This window comes from Leucopleurus acutus (genome assembly GCF_964270905.1).
Source record: "Leucopleurus acutus genome assembly, chromosome: 16".
In the NCBI taxonomy this organism is placed as follows: domain Eukaryota; kingdom Metazoa; phylum Chordata; class Mammalia; order Artiodactyla; family Delphinidae; genus Leucopleurus; species Leucopleurus acutus.
This window is the reverse complement of record NC_139158.1, coordinates 63,645,788-63,662,729: the sequence shown is the minus strand read 5'-3', so window position 1 is coordinate 63,662,729 and position 16,942 is coordinate 63,645,788. Positions and strand designations below refer to the sequence as shown.

At 40.7% G+C, this 16,942-nt stretch overlaps 1 protein-coding gene across 7 annotated transcripts in view; it reads left to right on the top strand.

Annotated features, from left to right (window-relative positions):
- NCOA6 (nuclear receptor coactivator 6) overlaps positions 1-16,942 on the top strand; it is a 98,432-nt gene continuing 81,490 nt past the window's right edge. For 4 of the 7 annotated variants that reach the window (XM_082858207.1, XM_082858206.1, XM_082858205.1 and 1 more), the window contains exon 1: positions 819-1,221. The gene's annotated coding sequence lies outside the window, so the exon portion shown is untranslated. Of the gene's footprint in view, positions 172-818; positions 1,222-16,942 lie in introns of those variants that run through there. The other 3 variants (XM_082858208.1, XM_082858203.1, XM_082858204.1) reach the window with 3 other exon arrangements.

The window sequence follows — 16,942 nt, the reverse complement described above, 5'->3', positions numbered from 1 at the left end:
CCCGCCGGCTCCCTGAGGCCCAGCCGGGTCGGGCTGCGGGCGGCCGGGTGCCGACGGCCGGACAGACGGGCGCACGCGAGGACGGACGGACGGACACACGGAGGGCCGCGGGCACGCACGGCCCGGGCCGGTGCTCCGAGGCCCGCCCGGGAGGGCTGGGGCCGCGCTCAGGTGAGGTGACGGCGACGCGGGCCCGTAAGGGGTGGGCCCGCTGGGCGTCTGCGGTGCCGGCCCGGCTGGCTCAGCGGGAAGGAGGCGCCGCCCGGGCCCGGCGCGGGAAAATGGCGCCGGCGGGCCGTGGAGCACGGCCCCTGTGCGGGCCCGGCCCGGAGCCGCCCCGCCCGCCGCGCTCGTGTCCCCGTCGCCATGTTGGGGAGCGGGCCCGGGGCCTGCGAGCGCGGGCGCTGGGGAGAGTTGTGGGTCCGGCAGGGTTGGGGAGGGTGCGGGACACGGTGTCTGGGGCGCTGAGGGAGTGCTGAGCCAGTCGAGGTCTGCACAGGGTGGCGCTCCAGGTCCGAAGAACTGGCGGGAGCCGGACGTGTGGTCGTGGCCGGGGTCGCGGAGAAGGAGCGTTGGGTCCAAAAGGAACCGGGGTCAGGATCCGTGGGGTTAGGGGTGCAGGACCTGGAGCTGGGTTAGGCCGTGGGACCCCAGGCTGGCAGGGTGCGGAGGGGCGTGGGGTTTGAGTTAAGGCTGTCAGGGCTGGGACAGTTCTTTGCGGGGGGTGGTGAAAGGGTTGATTAGAATTGGGGGCCCTTTCGGTACTGAGGCGGGTATCAGATTGGGGTAGTCCGCAGAGTCGCGGGGCAAGTCCGTGTAACTTCCAAGGGACTGAGGACATATATGTCCCCAGGATCCTCCACTCCTTATTGGCGAGAGCAAAAGAAAAAAGTAAGGCTTTGATGAAGAAGAGAAGGGGGATTGAGGTTTGGGTGCAGGAGCTGGCTAGCAAAAGGGATGCAGAGTGGAACTGGTGTGCAAGATGAGAGAGAGCTTCCATCAACTTAGGGAGTTTGTGTCTTTAAAAGGAGGGACCGGGCTATTTGTGGGCGGTGACCCAAGGTGTCTTCCCAGGAAGGGGACAGCCCACTGTTTTTTAAGAGCAGTGTCACCTGGGGAGGTCATCAGAAAGGCATTATCGAAGCTGGTGAGAATGGTAAAGGAGTGAATGTGTAAAAACTACAAAGTCCTTGGATCATGTAACGATTGATTTCAGATCATGTAAGTGATTTTCGCTGAGACACTAAAAGGTAAAGTTGACTTCGCAAGATCTTACCAGTAAATGGCAGAAGTAGTACTGGAATTCAGGCCTGTTGCCTCCTCATTCACCACCACACCTTAGAGGAATTTGCCAGGTGGGAGAAAAGTGTTAAGAAGTCAAGTATGGCAGTGTATAGCAAAGAAGTATTGAGTAATTTATTTTATTTTTATGGTGAGTTTGTCAGTACAGAAACTGAGGGGGATACAGGAAAACTGTAGGTAACCATCTGTTTGATCATTTCTAGTTCACTTCCATTGGTGCAAAGAAGTTATCTTCAGGATCCTTTTGACTTCTAACTTTGTAGAGTTTTAAGAGATGCTCCTTCTCTTCTAGGTGTTTGCTGTACAGCAAAGGGACACAAAAAGCCTTAAAAAATAACAGTGAACAAGAGTAAAGACCCAGGATCTCTGTCATGACCAAACTTTTTTTTTAAATTAATTAATTTATTTTTGGCTGCATTGGGTCTTCGTTGTGCGGGCTTTCTCTAGTTGCGGAGAGTGGGGGCTACTCTTCCTTGCAGTGCGTGGGCTTCTCACTGCAGTGGCTTCTTTTGTTGCAGAGCACTGGCTCTAGGCGCGCGGGCTCAGTAGTTGTGGCTCGTGGGCTCTAGAGCGCAGGCTCAGTAGTTGTAGCACACGGGTTTAATTGCTCCGTGGCATGTGGAATCTTCCCAGACCAGGGCTTAAACCTGTGTCCCCTGCATTGGCAGGCGGATTCTTAACCACTGCACCACCAGAGAAGTCCCTATCATGATCAAACTTTAATTGAAGTTTGATCATGATAGTGAAGAGTTCAAAGTCCCCATGGCTATGAGAGAGTTCTCAGTCATGATATAGTAGTCCCAGGGCTCCCATATAATCAAAAAAGACTTTCAACAAAAAGGTTATGAGGATGTTCATAGCAATAAGATTTTCAATATATGTTCAATACCCTTATACAGCAACACAATTCATTTGTTTTGGGTCTTTCTAATGCAGGAAGGCCTAATCTTGTCTGTACCATGGGCCCCTTTAGCATCTAGCAAAGCTCATGAATCCCTCTCAGAATAATATTTTTAATTGCATAAAACAAAATACATTGGGTTATAGAGAAACCAATTATATTGAAATGCAGTTAACACAATATACAAATTGTGATATAGTAATATAGATATACTTCTTTTTTTGCGGTATGTGAGCCTCTCACTGTTGTGGCCTCTCCCGTTGCGGAGCACCGGCTCTGGACGCGCAGGCTCAACGGCCATGGCTCACGGGCCTAGCCGCTCCGTGGCATGTGGGATCTTCCCGGACCGGGGCACGAACCCGCGTCCCCTGCATCAGCAGGCGGCCTCTCAACCACTGCGCCACCAGGGAAGCCCTAGATATACTTCTTTATCAGCAAATTAAGAAATCAGATCTAGTGGTGGGTCTGATAATTATATCAGATGAACATAAATAATTCTTTAAGACGTCTGCAATAACTGTAATATGATATAAAGATACCTGTGATTACTGTGGCAGAATCACAGATACTGCTAATACCAGAATGGTTTATTGCCTACATTCGTATTTGAAGAAAATGGTAACTTTCAGTTAGAGGTTAGTGAAAATAAAGAGGTAATTTTTTTTCCCATCCAAGTTCACAGACCCCCTCCCCACCCGCCCCTGAATTCTGTCTGTGGACTCCCATCTATGAACCCCAGGTTAAGGAACCACAAAGGATGTCTTCTGTTCAACAGATATTTACTATGTGCCAAGATATCTATTATGTCAACCATTATGCTAGGCTCTGAGGAGTCAAAGGTCTTTAAGGCAGGGTAGGGTCTTTTCAGTTTGGATATTCAGTCCCATGAGAGAAGTGAACAAGTAAACAGTGGCAGTTCAGGATGTTAAATGCCAAAGGAGAGTTATCGTAGGTTCTGAGGACACAGGTAGGCATGTCTTTGCTCTAGGAATCAGTGATGGCTTTGTAAACTAGTGAGACTTCAGATGTGTTGTGAAGGGTAGAGGAGTTTGCCGGATGCAGAATTGGAAAGAAGAGCTTTCAGGTAAGGGCATGCATTTTCAGGAAATGTAATTTAATGTGGTTGGAGTATAGTGTGTGTGTGAAAGAGTGGTTGGAGATGAGACTGGGAAGGTTGTTTGGAACCTGGTTGTGGAGGACCTTGCTAAGGAATTTGGACTGAATCCTTAGCTTTTAGAGAGGTATTCAAGGCTTTCAAGAAGCAGAGTTACGATGGGAGTTACGATGAGGTTTAATTTTTAGGAGGTAAATGGATGTGTTTTGCAGGGAGGGTAGACTGGGAGATCAGGGAAGAAGGAATGAGGGAATGAGGGCCTGAACCAAGGCAGAAGCTGTGAACACTGAACAGAGTTAGAATTTTCAGGTATTGATATAATTACATTGTGAGTGATGAGAGAGAGGGGGAGTTTTTTAGATTTCTAGTTTGGGGTGGTGGCTGTCAAAGAGGTTAAAAAAAAGGGTGAAAGGAAAGTGAGTAAGAATTGTCATAGATAATAAGGGAGAAGATGGTTTTTGGTAGAATAATAGACTTTTGGAAACCATTGCAAAGCTGTCAAGTGTGATGTCATTTATTGCTTGAGGAAATCATATGTGTCAACAGTGAAAGACTGGGAAAGTATTCCTAGAGTATAGGAAAATCATAGCTATCAATGTCAGGGGTTGGCAGACTATGGCCCATAGGTCAAATCTGTTCCACCACCTATTTATGTAAATAAAGTTTTATTTCAACACAGGCACACTCATTTACATATTGTCTTTGGCTGCTTTCACAGTACCAATGGTAGAGTTGAGTAGTTGTGACAGAGAACATATAGCTCACAAAACTGAAAAATATTTACTTTCTGGCCATTTACCAAAGATGTTTGCCAGTTCCTGATCTGTGTGTCTGAATGTGGGACATTAAACTTCTGATTTACTATCCAGTTCCTACATGAGAAGAAAAACCATCTTGACACTGTCTTTCTGGCTGGGTTCCCCATGCTCTGCATATCTGCAGCATGACGTAGAACCCTGAGTATTTTATTTTTATTTATTTATTTATTTAAATATTTACATTTATTATTTTTTTTAATTTATTTTATTTATATATTTTTGGCTGCATTGGGTTTTGTTGCTTCGCACGGGCTTTCTCTAGTTGCAGCGAGTGGGGACTACTCTTCATCGCGGTGCACGGGCTTCTCATTGCGGTGGCTTCTCGTTGTGGAGCACGGGCTCTAGGCATGCGGGCTTCAGTAGTTGTGGCACGTGGGCTCAGTAGTTGTGACTCGCGGGCTCTAGAGAGCAGGCTCAGTAGTTGTGGCACACGGGCTTAGTTGCTCCGCGGCATGTGGGATCTTCCCGGACCAGGGCTTGAACCCATGTGCCCTGCATTGGCAGGTGGATTCTTAACCACTGTGCCACCAGGGAAGCCCCCCACCAAGTATTTTATATTGGTCAGTGATGCCAAGGTTTACTGTTTTGGGGTCCACTGTGGCAACTGTGGTTAGTGCCAGGTTTTTACAGTTTAGACCTTGCTGGGGCTTGTTTTGTCATTTTTCTATTGGGTTGTCTTTTTCAAAAGATTTCTTTATATTTTCTGATTATTAATCCTTCCTTGGTTATACATATTACAGATACCACTTCCCAATTTGTTGCTAATCTTTTTAAATCTCTAAGCTGTCTTTTGTTAAGAAGTAGAGACACAGATGTAGAGAACAAACGTATGGACACCAAGGAGGGAAAGTGGTGGTGGGATGAATTGGGAGATTGGGATTGACATATGTACACTAATATGTATAAAATGGATAACTAATAAGAACCTGCTGTATAAGAAAAATAAATAAAATTCAAAAATAAATAAAATGGGGAAAAAAGACGTTCTGAATTTTAATAAAGTCAAATTTATCTATCTTTTCTACCCCCAAGATTTTGAAGTTATTCTTTATATTATCTTTTTGAATCTCTACTGTTTTGCCTTTTATGTTAGCTCTCTATCTGGAATTGACTCCTGTGTGTGGTGTGAGGTAGGGTCAGTTCATTTTTTCCTAAGTACAATTAATTTTCCCAGCACCATTTATTGAATGGCACTTATTGTCAAATTGTGAGCTCTTTTTTGGTGAAGTCTATCTAAGGTCCTGTTTCCAGCTCCACTGCTTGCTCATTGTGTACCTTGGACAAGTTGTATAACCTCTTTGTGCCTCAGTTTCCTTATCTTTAAAATAAGAATAAAGAGTTTTTGTCAGGAGTAAGTTAATTCATGTAATGTGTAGAACAGTGTGGCATCTAGAAAATGTTCAATAATGTTAGCTGTTGTTTAGCATTATTGTTCACTTCAGATTTCTAGGCACAGAGTGGAAGCTCAATATGCTCAACACAGTTGTAGAATTAATTTGGTTTTCAGGTCAAAACAGAATGGCTGACAGATAAGTGTTGCAGGAGATGCTTCCAAGTTGCTGTTTAATTTTAGCTGCTGCCTTAGACTATCTGCTGGAATGGAACTCCTCCCTGTAGTTCTTTGCAGTCCTCACTACTCTCTTGCTTTGTTTATTTACTTTATCATCCTATGGGCATTTAATTTTCTGGTTCTAACTTTACCGAAGTTTTAAATATTACCTCTCCTAAACCAATAAATGACATACTGGGATATTGTCAGGATGGCCAGAAATTAACAAATGAGTTTGTGAGCAGGTAAAAACTAAAATCTGTTTCTAAGGCCGAATCATTCTTGGTCATAATGTATAAATTGATAATTGAAATTAAAAGATGAGATGAAATCCAAATCATTGAATATTTAGGCATCTACTATGTGCTGGGTACTGTATTAGAAATTACCACATTGGTAATAGAAGAGAAAACTAGTTGACCAGCTTTATGAAATACTACAGAAGAGATCTTTTTACTTGTGATATGGAGCTTTTTTCCAAGAGAGCATTTGGATGACAGAGAGGAAATATAGGCATTTATTCACTTGTCAAACATTTATTGAACCCTACCACATACACTGGGCTAGAACTTTGCAGAATACAAGGAGTAATCTACCCAGGATTTCATGTGGGGTGTATATATAACGTGTTATGGAGCTGGGGTATCAGAGGATGGCACCTCAGAGGTGGCCTTTAAGCAGGACTGCCAAAAACGGTTAGGATCTTCATACTTAGAGATGAGACAGTATTTTTCCAGGCTGAGTGAAAGCATGAGTGTAGAGATGGGTGTTTAGGAGATAGTAAAGAGTCTAGTTTGGTTGTTGATCAGGACTGTCACAGGGCTGTTGTTGAAGTTGAGGCTGGAAATGGAGATTGAACAACAGCAATAATAATAGCAGTAGCTCTCATTTTTTACATGTGTATTACTTGCCAGATAATGTGCCAGGAATTTCATAAGTGGCATTTCATTTAATCCTCACAACAACCCTGTGAGATAGGCACCAATTTTTATCCCCTTTTTATAGACAAAAGAAACTGAGAAATAGAACTAACAATTGACAGAGAATGAATTTGGGTCTAGGCAGTCTAATTCCAAAGCCTGTATTCTTAGTCTCTGCATGCTATATACATGGAAGGCTTTGAATCCTTTTCAGTTCCAGGCTGAGAAGTTTGGAATTGTTTGACTAGGTAATGGGAAGTCATCTAAAGTTCTTGGCCATACGGTGACATAATGAAATCTGTACATTAGGAAAGTAAGCCTGGTCGTGGAGTGTAGGAGCAGTATGGGGAGAAAGGAGAGATGTGGAGCTAGTTTACTCGATCTCCCTCCTCACTAGATTGTTTGTTCCTGTGGGCTGGGGCTATATCTCTCTGTCCGTCTCTCCCTTCCTTCAGCTCTGGTGTCTGCTTATTGTGTTGTCTGGCCCATTTATTTATTTTTAAAAATTTAATCTTTTTCTACCTTACCGTGTTCTAAAAACGACTTAAGGTCGCTGCCCAGGAGCTCAGTAAACATTTGCTGAGTTAATTAATAAATGACTAGAGGTATATATAGATGTGTACATAAAGGGAGTACTAAGGCTTTGTTGAAGGTAGTAAATGCAGCCTTATAATTTGGTGATAAGCTATGTTTTATATATAGGCCCTATAAAAGCAAAAGGCCAGAACCACATCTTTTTTAACTTGTGAAGAATTGTATATTCTGTGTCAGAATATTAACAATCAGTTAATATTAACTAAGTTAGAAACCCAAAAACTCATAGAAACAGAGAGTAGTATAGAATGGTGGTTGTCAGAGGCTGGGAGATGGGGGAAATGGGGAGATGTTTGTCAAAGGGTATAAACTTTCAGTTATAATATGAGTAAGTTTTGGCGATGTAACGTACAGCATGGTGACTATAGTTAACAGTACTGTATTATATACTTGAAAGTTGCTAAAAGAATAGATCTTAAATGTTTTCACCATACACCTAAAAATGGTAATTATGTGATGTGATGGATATGTTAACTAACCTTATTGTGATAATCACTTCTCTATATATGTGTATCCATCTCATTGTACACCTTAAACCTACACAATATTGTATGTCAGTTATATCTCAATAAAGCTGGGAGAAAAACCATGTCAGTTTTAATAATATTAATGATCACCAAATTCAAAGGTTATTCATACTTTAAATAGATATTTAGCTTTGTGTTCAGCATTAATCAGCTGCAAATCCCCCCATACGCAAAGAGGCAACAAGTTACCAGTAACCAGCTGCTTTACTGACACTGAACCTGTTGAATATTAGTTCCGTAGTACCATTTATGTACATTTTCTAAAGATCAGTCAGCAGCAGTCTCTCACAGGAAGAAATACTCGTTGCAAATTTGTGAATCAGATTCCTGTTTTGGATTTTACTTAGGGAAATTATTCATAAGATTAAGTCCCTTGCCATAATTTTAAATGTTATTTGGAAGTAATTCTGTGTCCCTTCTGTAAGATACAGACTTTAAAAATTCAAACATTTGGAGAAATTCAAAGACACTGGTTAACTACCAAATACCAGTAAAGGTAGGAAGATGTTAGGTAAACCAGCATTTGAGTAAACTTAATAAGACAAGTCAATGGACCTTAAATAGTGGATTTATTAAGTAAACATTCTTTTCCATTGTGGATATTAGCTGTCGGTAGTATGTACATATACATGCATGCACATATCGATGTGAAATATATTGATATAATAAATATAAGTACATTTGAATTTAGAGATGCTTCCTAAAGAAAATGAACCTTCATCTGAGTTCTTTTAGGTTATGTTTAACTCTTCAGTGTATGTGGAGATAACTCATTCAGAAGCATTACAATCAGAATGAATAACTGTGTAGAAAAAGTCAGTATATGTTGACTGCCTACCACTGTGGAGGGCTGTATACAGTTGATTAGTTTCTACCTTCCAAGAATCAAATTCATTTGGGGAAGTGAAGTGAACTAAAAAGAGGGGAAAGCGTGTTTTAAATGAAGTAGTACGTGCTGTGGGAGTCCAGGAGAGATCACTTCTACTTGGAGAATCAGGGAAGACTTCTAGAAAAGGTGGTGTATTAGTTTCCTAGGGCTGCCATAACAAACTACCACAAACTGGGTGACTTAAAGCAACAAAAATTTATTCTCTCACAGTTCTTGAGGCTAGAACCTGAATTCGAGGTGTCAGCAGGGCCACGTTCCCTCTGAGACTTCCATCAATTCTTTTTAAATTTATTTATTTATTTTTGACTGTGTTGGGTCTTTGTTGCTGTGCGCAGGCTTTCTCTAGTTGCAGGGAGCGGGAGCTACTCTTCATTGTGGTGTGCGGGCTTCTCCTGTTGCAGAGCACGGGGTCTAGGTGCACAGGCTCAGTAGTTGTGGCTCACGGGCTTAGTTGCTCTGTGGCATGTGGGATCTTCCTGGACCAGGGCTCAAACCCATGTCCCCTGCATTGGCAGATGGATCCTTACCACTGTACCACCAGGGAAATCACGAGACTTCCATCAATTCTTGACAATTCTTGGTTTGCGACTACATCACTCTAGTCTCTATCTCTGTTGTCACAGGCATTCTACCTGTGTCTCTGTCTCTGTGTGCAAATTTCTCTCTTATAAGGGCACCAGTCATATTGGATTGGGGGTCTACCTCATCTTAACTAATTGCATCTGTACTGATTCTATTTCCAAATCAGGTCACATTCTGTGGTACTGGGAGTTAGTACTTTAAATATCTTTTGGGGAGACAGTTCAACTTAAAACAGGTGACATGATACAGAAGTATTAAATTTAAATTTACTTATTAAATGGAAGAGTAAAATTGCAACGAAATGAGTTAGGGAAAAAAGAACCAGAGGAATGATGGACACAGGAAAGCATAAGGAATGTTTAGGAAATGAGATAGAGAAGTCTGGTTTGCTGGTATATTGAGGAGTTGTGAGGAGATGAAACCAGAGTATTGTATTGGGTCCTAGACATCAGATCTAGGATATTTGAATGCTGCTGAGTGGGTAGTGTGTGGCAGCAGTATAGCCCTGCAGAATTTTGAAATGGTGATAACTAATTCAGACTTTGGATAATTAATGCAAGCTTTGGGAAGATTCTACGATCAGATGAACATGGATGAGTAGACACCCTGAAGAAAAACAGATGGTCAGTGATTTAACACACCCAGCCTCCCTCATTTGCCTATGCCAGTAACTTTTCACCAAGACCGTCAAGATATTCCTCATATGTAAAAAACAAAAACACCACAACAAATGAGAGTTTTACTAGCCTCTTGGTCAGTCATCTGTGGGCATTGAGATACATCTGCTTTTTAAGATCTCTATTCTATTCAAAAGCCTCTCTATGGATTTAAATATTGATAATCATGTTGTTCTTCATTTTCTTTCAAACCTTTCTTCAAAATCACCTATTTTCCATCGTATTTTTTACCTCTTGATTTTTCTCTGAACGCTTTTCAGTTTTTCATCTCTTTTTAAAACATTAGACTAATGGAAAGAATTGAGGAAGATTATGTACTATCCAAGCCAATGATACCTTCTTTTTCTGTGTCTTTTAAATGATAGTTATGTTGACTTTTGTCCACAATAGGACTGTATTCAAATTGTCAATATTCATTCAAATTGTGGTCAGCAGTGCTCAGGTGCTTTTCCTTATTTGTGCCCAGGCATTTCTTCCTGATTCTATATTTGCATTGCTTATATTTTCTCTAAGAGCATGTGTTTTCATGAAATTTCTAAAATTATGTTTAAATATTACAGACAAACACATAACGTCCTAGTCATCATATGCATACAGTCTTTTCATATAGTTTTTTTTTTTTTTTTTTTTTTTTTTGCGTTACGCGGGCCTCTCACTGTTGTAGCCTCTCCCGTTGCGGAGCACAGGCTCCGGACGCGCAGGCCCAGCGGCCATGGCTCACGGGACCAGCCGCTCCGCGGCATGTGGGATCTTCCCGGACCGGGGCACGAACCCGTGTCCCGTGCATCGGCAGGCGGACTCTCAACCACTGTGCCACCAGGGAAGCCCTCATATAGTTTTTTATAGTCTTCTTTCATTTGGCCTTATATTGATATACTTTTCCACATGTCTATATAGTTAACATTTTTAATGAATAGATAATAAAGTTTAAATACTCTCTGGTTATTTGGCATTTGGATGATTTCCAGTATGTTTTTATTTTTGATTTGCAATTCTAAATTATACTGCTGTAACACCTTTTTATAACCGCCCCCCTCTAATTTTTTTCTTAGAGTATGTTCCCTAAAATAATTCAGTTAGGTCTAAGGATATCACTTTTTAGCCATATTGTTATTCTGTAGAACAACTACCAGTTGTTAATATTAGATTTTATAATTTTTTTCTTCTAGTATAATAGTGGTGTGTCACAGTTTTGTGAGAGTTTTGATATTTTAAATGTTTTATTATGAAAAATTCCAAACATACCAAAAACACAGTACCAGAAATAGTACAATGAACACCCTTATTCAGCATGTTGCCATATGCTTACTTATATACTTATTATGTTAAGCCTTTTAAAAATAAAGACATTGGACTTCCCTGGCAGTCCAGTGGTTAGGACTTGGTGCTTCCAATGCCAGGGGTGTGGGTTCGATCCCTGGGTCAGGGAGCTAGGATCCTACATGGCGTGTGGTGCGGCCTCCAAAAAATTTTTTTAAAAATTAAAAAAATAAAAATAAAATTAGCATCATAGTATTATGCCTTTAAATACTGTAGCATGTATCTCTTACAAATAAGAACATTTTCCTACATTATCACAACACCATTATCATACCGAACAAAATTATCATTAATTCCTTAATGTTTCTAACATTGTCTATATTTGTTTCTCCAGTTGTCTCCATAATGACATAACTGCCTGGTTCAAAGTGGAATCAAATTAAGAACTATGCATTGTATCTGTATGTTGCTGTTTTTGTAGTCTTTTTTCTTTAAACCTAGAACAATTCTCATTTCTTGTCTGCTTCCTAACCTTTTTTCCCCCCATGGCACTGATTTGTTGAGATCCGAGCAGTTTTCTTGTTGTATGTCCCACATCCTGGATATATCTGATTGTTTTCTTTTTTAAAACTTTATTTATTTATGGCCGTGTTAGGTCTTCGTTGCGGCATGTGGGATCTTTGTTTACATACGGGCTCTTTTTTTTTTTTTAATAATTCCATTTTGTTTCTTAATTTTTATTTTATCTTATTTTTGGCTGTGTTGGGTCTTCATTGCTGCATGTGGGCTTTTCTCTAGTTGCAGCGAGGGGGGCCTACTTTTCTTTGTGGTGCGTGGGCTTCTATTGTGGTGGCTTCTCTTGTTGCAGAGCACGGGCTCTAGGCGCATGGGCTTCAATAGTTGTGGCACGCAGGCTCCATTGTTGTGGCTCACAGGCTCTAGAGCTCAGGCTCAGTAGATGTGGCGCACGGGCTTAGTTGCTCCGCGGCATGTGGGATCTTCCCGGACCAGGGCTCGAACCCATGTCCCCTGCATTGGCAGGCGGATTCTTAACCACTGTGCTACCAGGGAAGCCCTACATTCAGGCTCTTAATTGAGGCATGCATGTGGAATCTACTTCCCCGACCAGGGATCAAACCCAGGCCCCCTGCATTGGGAGCACGGAGTCTTGACCACTGGACCACCAGGGAAGTCCCTTAACTTGTTCTTTTGTTGTTGTATTTCCCTAAACTGGAAGGTTTAAGACTTGATTAGATTCTAGCTAAACATTTCGGCAAAAATATTTAATAAATACTCTTTACATTGCATCATATCATGAGGTGCATAAATGTCTGGTTGTCCCACTATTGATGATAACTTTGATCATAGGGTTAAGGTTGTGACTGCCAGAGCTCTCCATTGCGAAGTTGCAATTTTTTCTTTTGTGACTATCAATTTTTTTTTAATATTTATCAATGATGAGTATTTTTCAATCTTGTCTGAACCAGTTTTTCATATCATTTGACCCTTTGTTCAGTGTAGATTTGATATTTTCAAGTTTGTACTATATATTTTAAAATTTTATACAGTGTAATAAAGAACAGTGCGTTGTTATAAAAGATAAATTTCAAGTTTCAAAATATAACTAAAATCAAATGTAATTTAACCAAAAAAAAATAAACCTTACATATTGCAAATATGTAATAGAGGGCATTTCTTTGACAGAATTTTGTGATGAGTCATGTTTGCTATTTTAAAAATCATTCTAGGGACTTCCCTGGTGGCGCAGTGGTTAAGAATCCTCCTGTCAATGCGGGGGACATGGGTTCGATCCCTGGTCTGGGGAAGATCCCACATTGCCATGGAGCAACTAAACCCATGCGCCACAACTGCTGAGCCTGTGCTCTAGAGCCCGAGAGCCACAACTGCTGAGCCCATGTGCCACAGCTACTGACACATGCGTGCCTAGAGCCCATGCTCCACAACAAGAGAAGCCACCACAATGAGAAGCCCACATGCCTCAACGAAGAGTAGACCCCCCTCGCCACAGCTAGAGAAAGCCCATGTGCAGCAATGAAGACACAATGCAGCCAAAAATAAATTACTTAATATTTTTTTAAAAAAGCATTCTAAGCAGGCAAAAATTGAGAAACATAAAGCTCTTGAATAAAAGATTTCTCTTATTTTTCTTTTTGAAATGGAGATAAATCCTGAATTCATAAGTTGTTTTACAAACCCACCCCAGAAGCACTCAGAATTTATTTTTGTTTCTTGTCCTCTTGAGTGTTTCATTTGGCTGTCTTTTATATACCAATTCTTTATCAATTTTAAATAGCTATTTTTTTCTGTCATTCCTATTATAGATTTTTTAAATTCCATTTTCTGCTGCAAATAATGCTCAAATAGGATTTTCCTTTCAAACCACAAAGGCAGTATAGGCTTATTGAACAAGTTGGGTCTCATCTGAGGTGCACAAAGAGAAAGCCAACCATCCCGTCCTCTCCAGTTCATATCCTCCAACATATCCAACTAGCCTAATGTGATTCTTCCATGTTTTTCTCTATGCTCTTAGAAACACAAATATACATACTGATTCATATTCTGTCTTATTTTGTAAGATTTTCATGATGCCATATGCATTATACTACAACTTCTGTTTTTTACTTTATAGGGTATCATACGTTTTCTTCCATATCATTAAACAGATATCTAATTCATTTTTTTGTGCTGCATAATACTCCATTTATGTAGATTTATCTCAACGGGCATTCAGGTTGTTTCCAATTTTTTTTCCCATCACAAACAGTAGACATTTTTATACATATATCTTTAAGAAGTGAAGCTTTTACTTCTGTAGGATAAATTCCCAAGTATGGGTTATTTCAATATTATGAACTGCCAGGTTATTTTCCATAAAGGTGGTTGCAGTTCTTATTCCCGCTTGCCCTGGATAACAGGTATCTTTTTAGTTTTTGCCTATCAGCTGGGTGAAAAGTGTTTTCTTATTTTAATGTTCGTTTCCCTGACCATTAATAAATTGCATACATTCATTGTCCAATTTGCATTCCCTATTCTGCAAATCATCTTTGCCAATCCTTTAACTTATTTTTCTCTTGGGTTGTTAATTTTTTACTTTTTAATCAGTTTGGGGATACTTTTGTGTATTTCGGGTATTAACCCCTTTTTTGTCACATTGTGCAAGTATATTATCCCAGCCTTTCATTTGGCTTTTGACTTTGTGGTTTCTTTGACATATAGACTATTTTAAATATCTAATCATGTCTGTCAGTCTTTTTCTTTATGATTTCTAGGTTCCTGTCTTGCTCACCACCATTCCACTGAAGTTAATAATTCTTCTAAATTTTTTTCTATATTTTTGTTTTGTTAATTTTTTTTTTTTTTTTTTTTTTTTTTTGCGGTACGCGGGCCTCTCACTGTTGCGACCCCTCCTGTTGCAGAGCACAGGCTCCGGATGCGCAGGGTCAGCGGCCATGGCTCACGGGCCCATCCGCTCCGCAACATGTGGGATCTTCCCAGACCCGGGACACGAAACCGTGTCCCCTGCATCGGCAGGCGGACTCTCAACCACTGTGCCACCAGGGAAGCCCTGTTTTGTTAATTTTTAACCTTAATTTTGTTTTTCTTGTTTTTGCAACTGGGGCAGAAATTTATTTCTTTGTTTTTTAATATGAATGAACCTGTTTATTATGCCATTGAATTTCTTCTCCTGATCAAAAAATTATCTCTTCTTAATTATTTATGGATAAGATTATTTTAAGAAATCTCTCTTGAATTTTGAAAAAATGTTTTTCTGGTTGTTCCAAGTCAGTTTGGATGCTCTACCTATGTTTGAAAATAATAGTGTATTCATCTAATAACAGTTCTGTCTGCAGGTTTGCCAAGTGTATTCTGGGTCATCAATAATGATGAAATGGTAGCTACAGGCTAGCTGTAGCTGAAAGCTGATCTGAGGACTCCAGTGTTTGATTTTAAAAGAAAGTGACAATTGTAAGAGCATAAAGCCAAAAAAAAAAAAAGGCCTGACAAAACTGTGAATGCACCTGACCCTCTGTATCCGTGGGTTCCTCATCTGCATATTCAACCAACCAGGGATTGAAAACATTCCCCCCCAAAAATTCCAGAAAGTTCCAAAGAGCAAAACTTGAATTTGTCAAGTTTTTGGAAACTATTTACATTGTATTTACAACTATTTACATATCATTTACATTGTGTTAGGTATTATAGGTAATCTAGAGATGACTTACAGTATATGGGTAGGATGTGCTGTTATATGCAAATACTACAGCATTTTATATAAGGGACTTGAGCATCTGCAGATTTTAGTTTTGCGGGGCGGTCCTGGAATCAATACCCCATGGATACCGAGGGATGACTCTGTGTTAAAACAGTGGAGAAGAAGAAACACTGGCAGACTCTTAGAACGATGGCCTAAGGACTTTTGTAATTTAGAGCCCAGATTTCATGATTTAAGTTTCGTGTTAGAAACTTAATAGAGAAAAAAAGCCATTGTTCTCTCAAGTTGTCTTCAACACTTTCTTCAGGCAAGGCAACATTCATTATCATTATATAACCTGCTTTTCTAGTGCTTTTAAAATGAAGTATTTCTTTTGTAAAGAAGTGTCATACATAAAATGAAAGACTTCCCTACAACTAAGAAGCTTTGGACAAATTGTTTACTCGGGCCTTAATTTTTTTGTCTGTTCCATGCGGGTATTGGACTGGATGATTACCAAGGGACCTTTAATGGTGCTCAGTCTCATCAAGTTATATTTAGGGAATTTTTAAAAAATTACTTCCTAGATTGTAGGATTTGGTCAGCTTTTCAATGTCATTTGTATATTACAGCATGGGTTAAAAGACTGGAATTCCCTTTTTTTTTTTTTTTGCCACTCTGTGCAGCATGCAGGATCTTAGTTCCCCAACCAGGGATCGAACCTGTGACACCTGCATTGGGAGGGCGGAGTCTTAGCCATTGGACTGCCAGGGAAGTCCCCCTGCATTGTTTTTCGACTGAAGCTTTATTATGAATGAAAGAAAGTGGTGGTTCACAATTAGAACATGACATATAAAGTAGTTTTTCTTTACATTTTACTTTATCCATTTACTGTGGTATCTAACAAGATGGGAAAACTCTCATTGAACCTCTGACTTAATCTGTTAGTTTATATTGTACTCAATTAAAATTATTAACTACAGTTGACCCTTGAACAACATGGTCTGACTGTGCCAATTCACTTATACGCAGATTTTTTTTTTCAATAAATACATAGTACAGTACATCCACAGTTGGTCGAATCCATGGATATAAAACCACAGATATGGAGGGCTGGCTGTAAACTTATACTCAAATTTTTGAATGCTTCTGGGGTCAGAGCCCCTAACTTCTACGTTGTTCAAAGCTCAACTGTAGGGCTTCCCTGGTGGCACAGTGGTTGAGAGTCCACCTGCCGATGCAGGGGACACGCGTTCGTGTCCCGGTCCGGGAAGATCCCACATGCAGCGGAGCGGCTAGGCCCGTGAGCCATGGCCGCTGGGCCTGCGCATCCGGAGCCTGTGCTCCGCATCGGGAGAGGCCACAACAATGAGAGGCCCGCGTACCGCAAAAAAAAAAAAAAGTCAACTGTATATATCTGTGTTAGCATGAGTAGTTTTAGGGATTTCAAATTTTGCATTTCACAGATTTATTTTTTGTTTCTTTTTTTTTTTTTTTTTTTTGTGATATGCGGGCCTCTCACTGTTGTGGCCTTTCCTGTCGCGGAGCGCAGGCTCCGGACGCGCAGGCTCAGCGGCCATGGCTCACGGGCCCAGG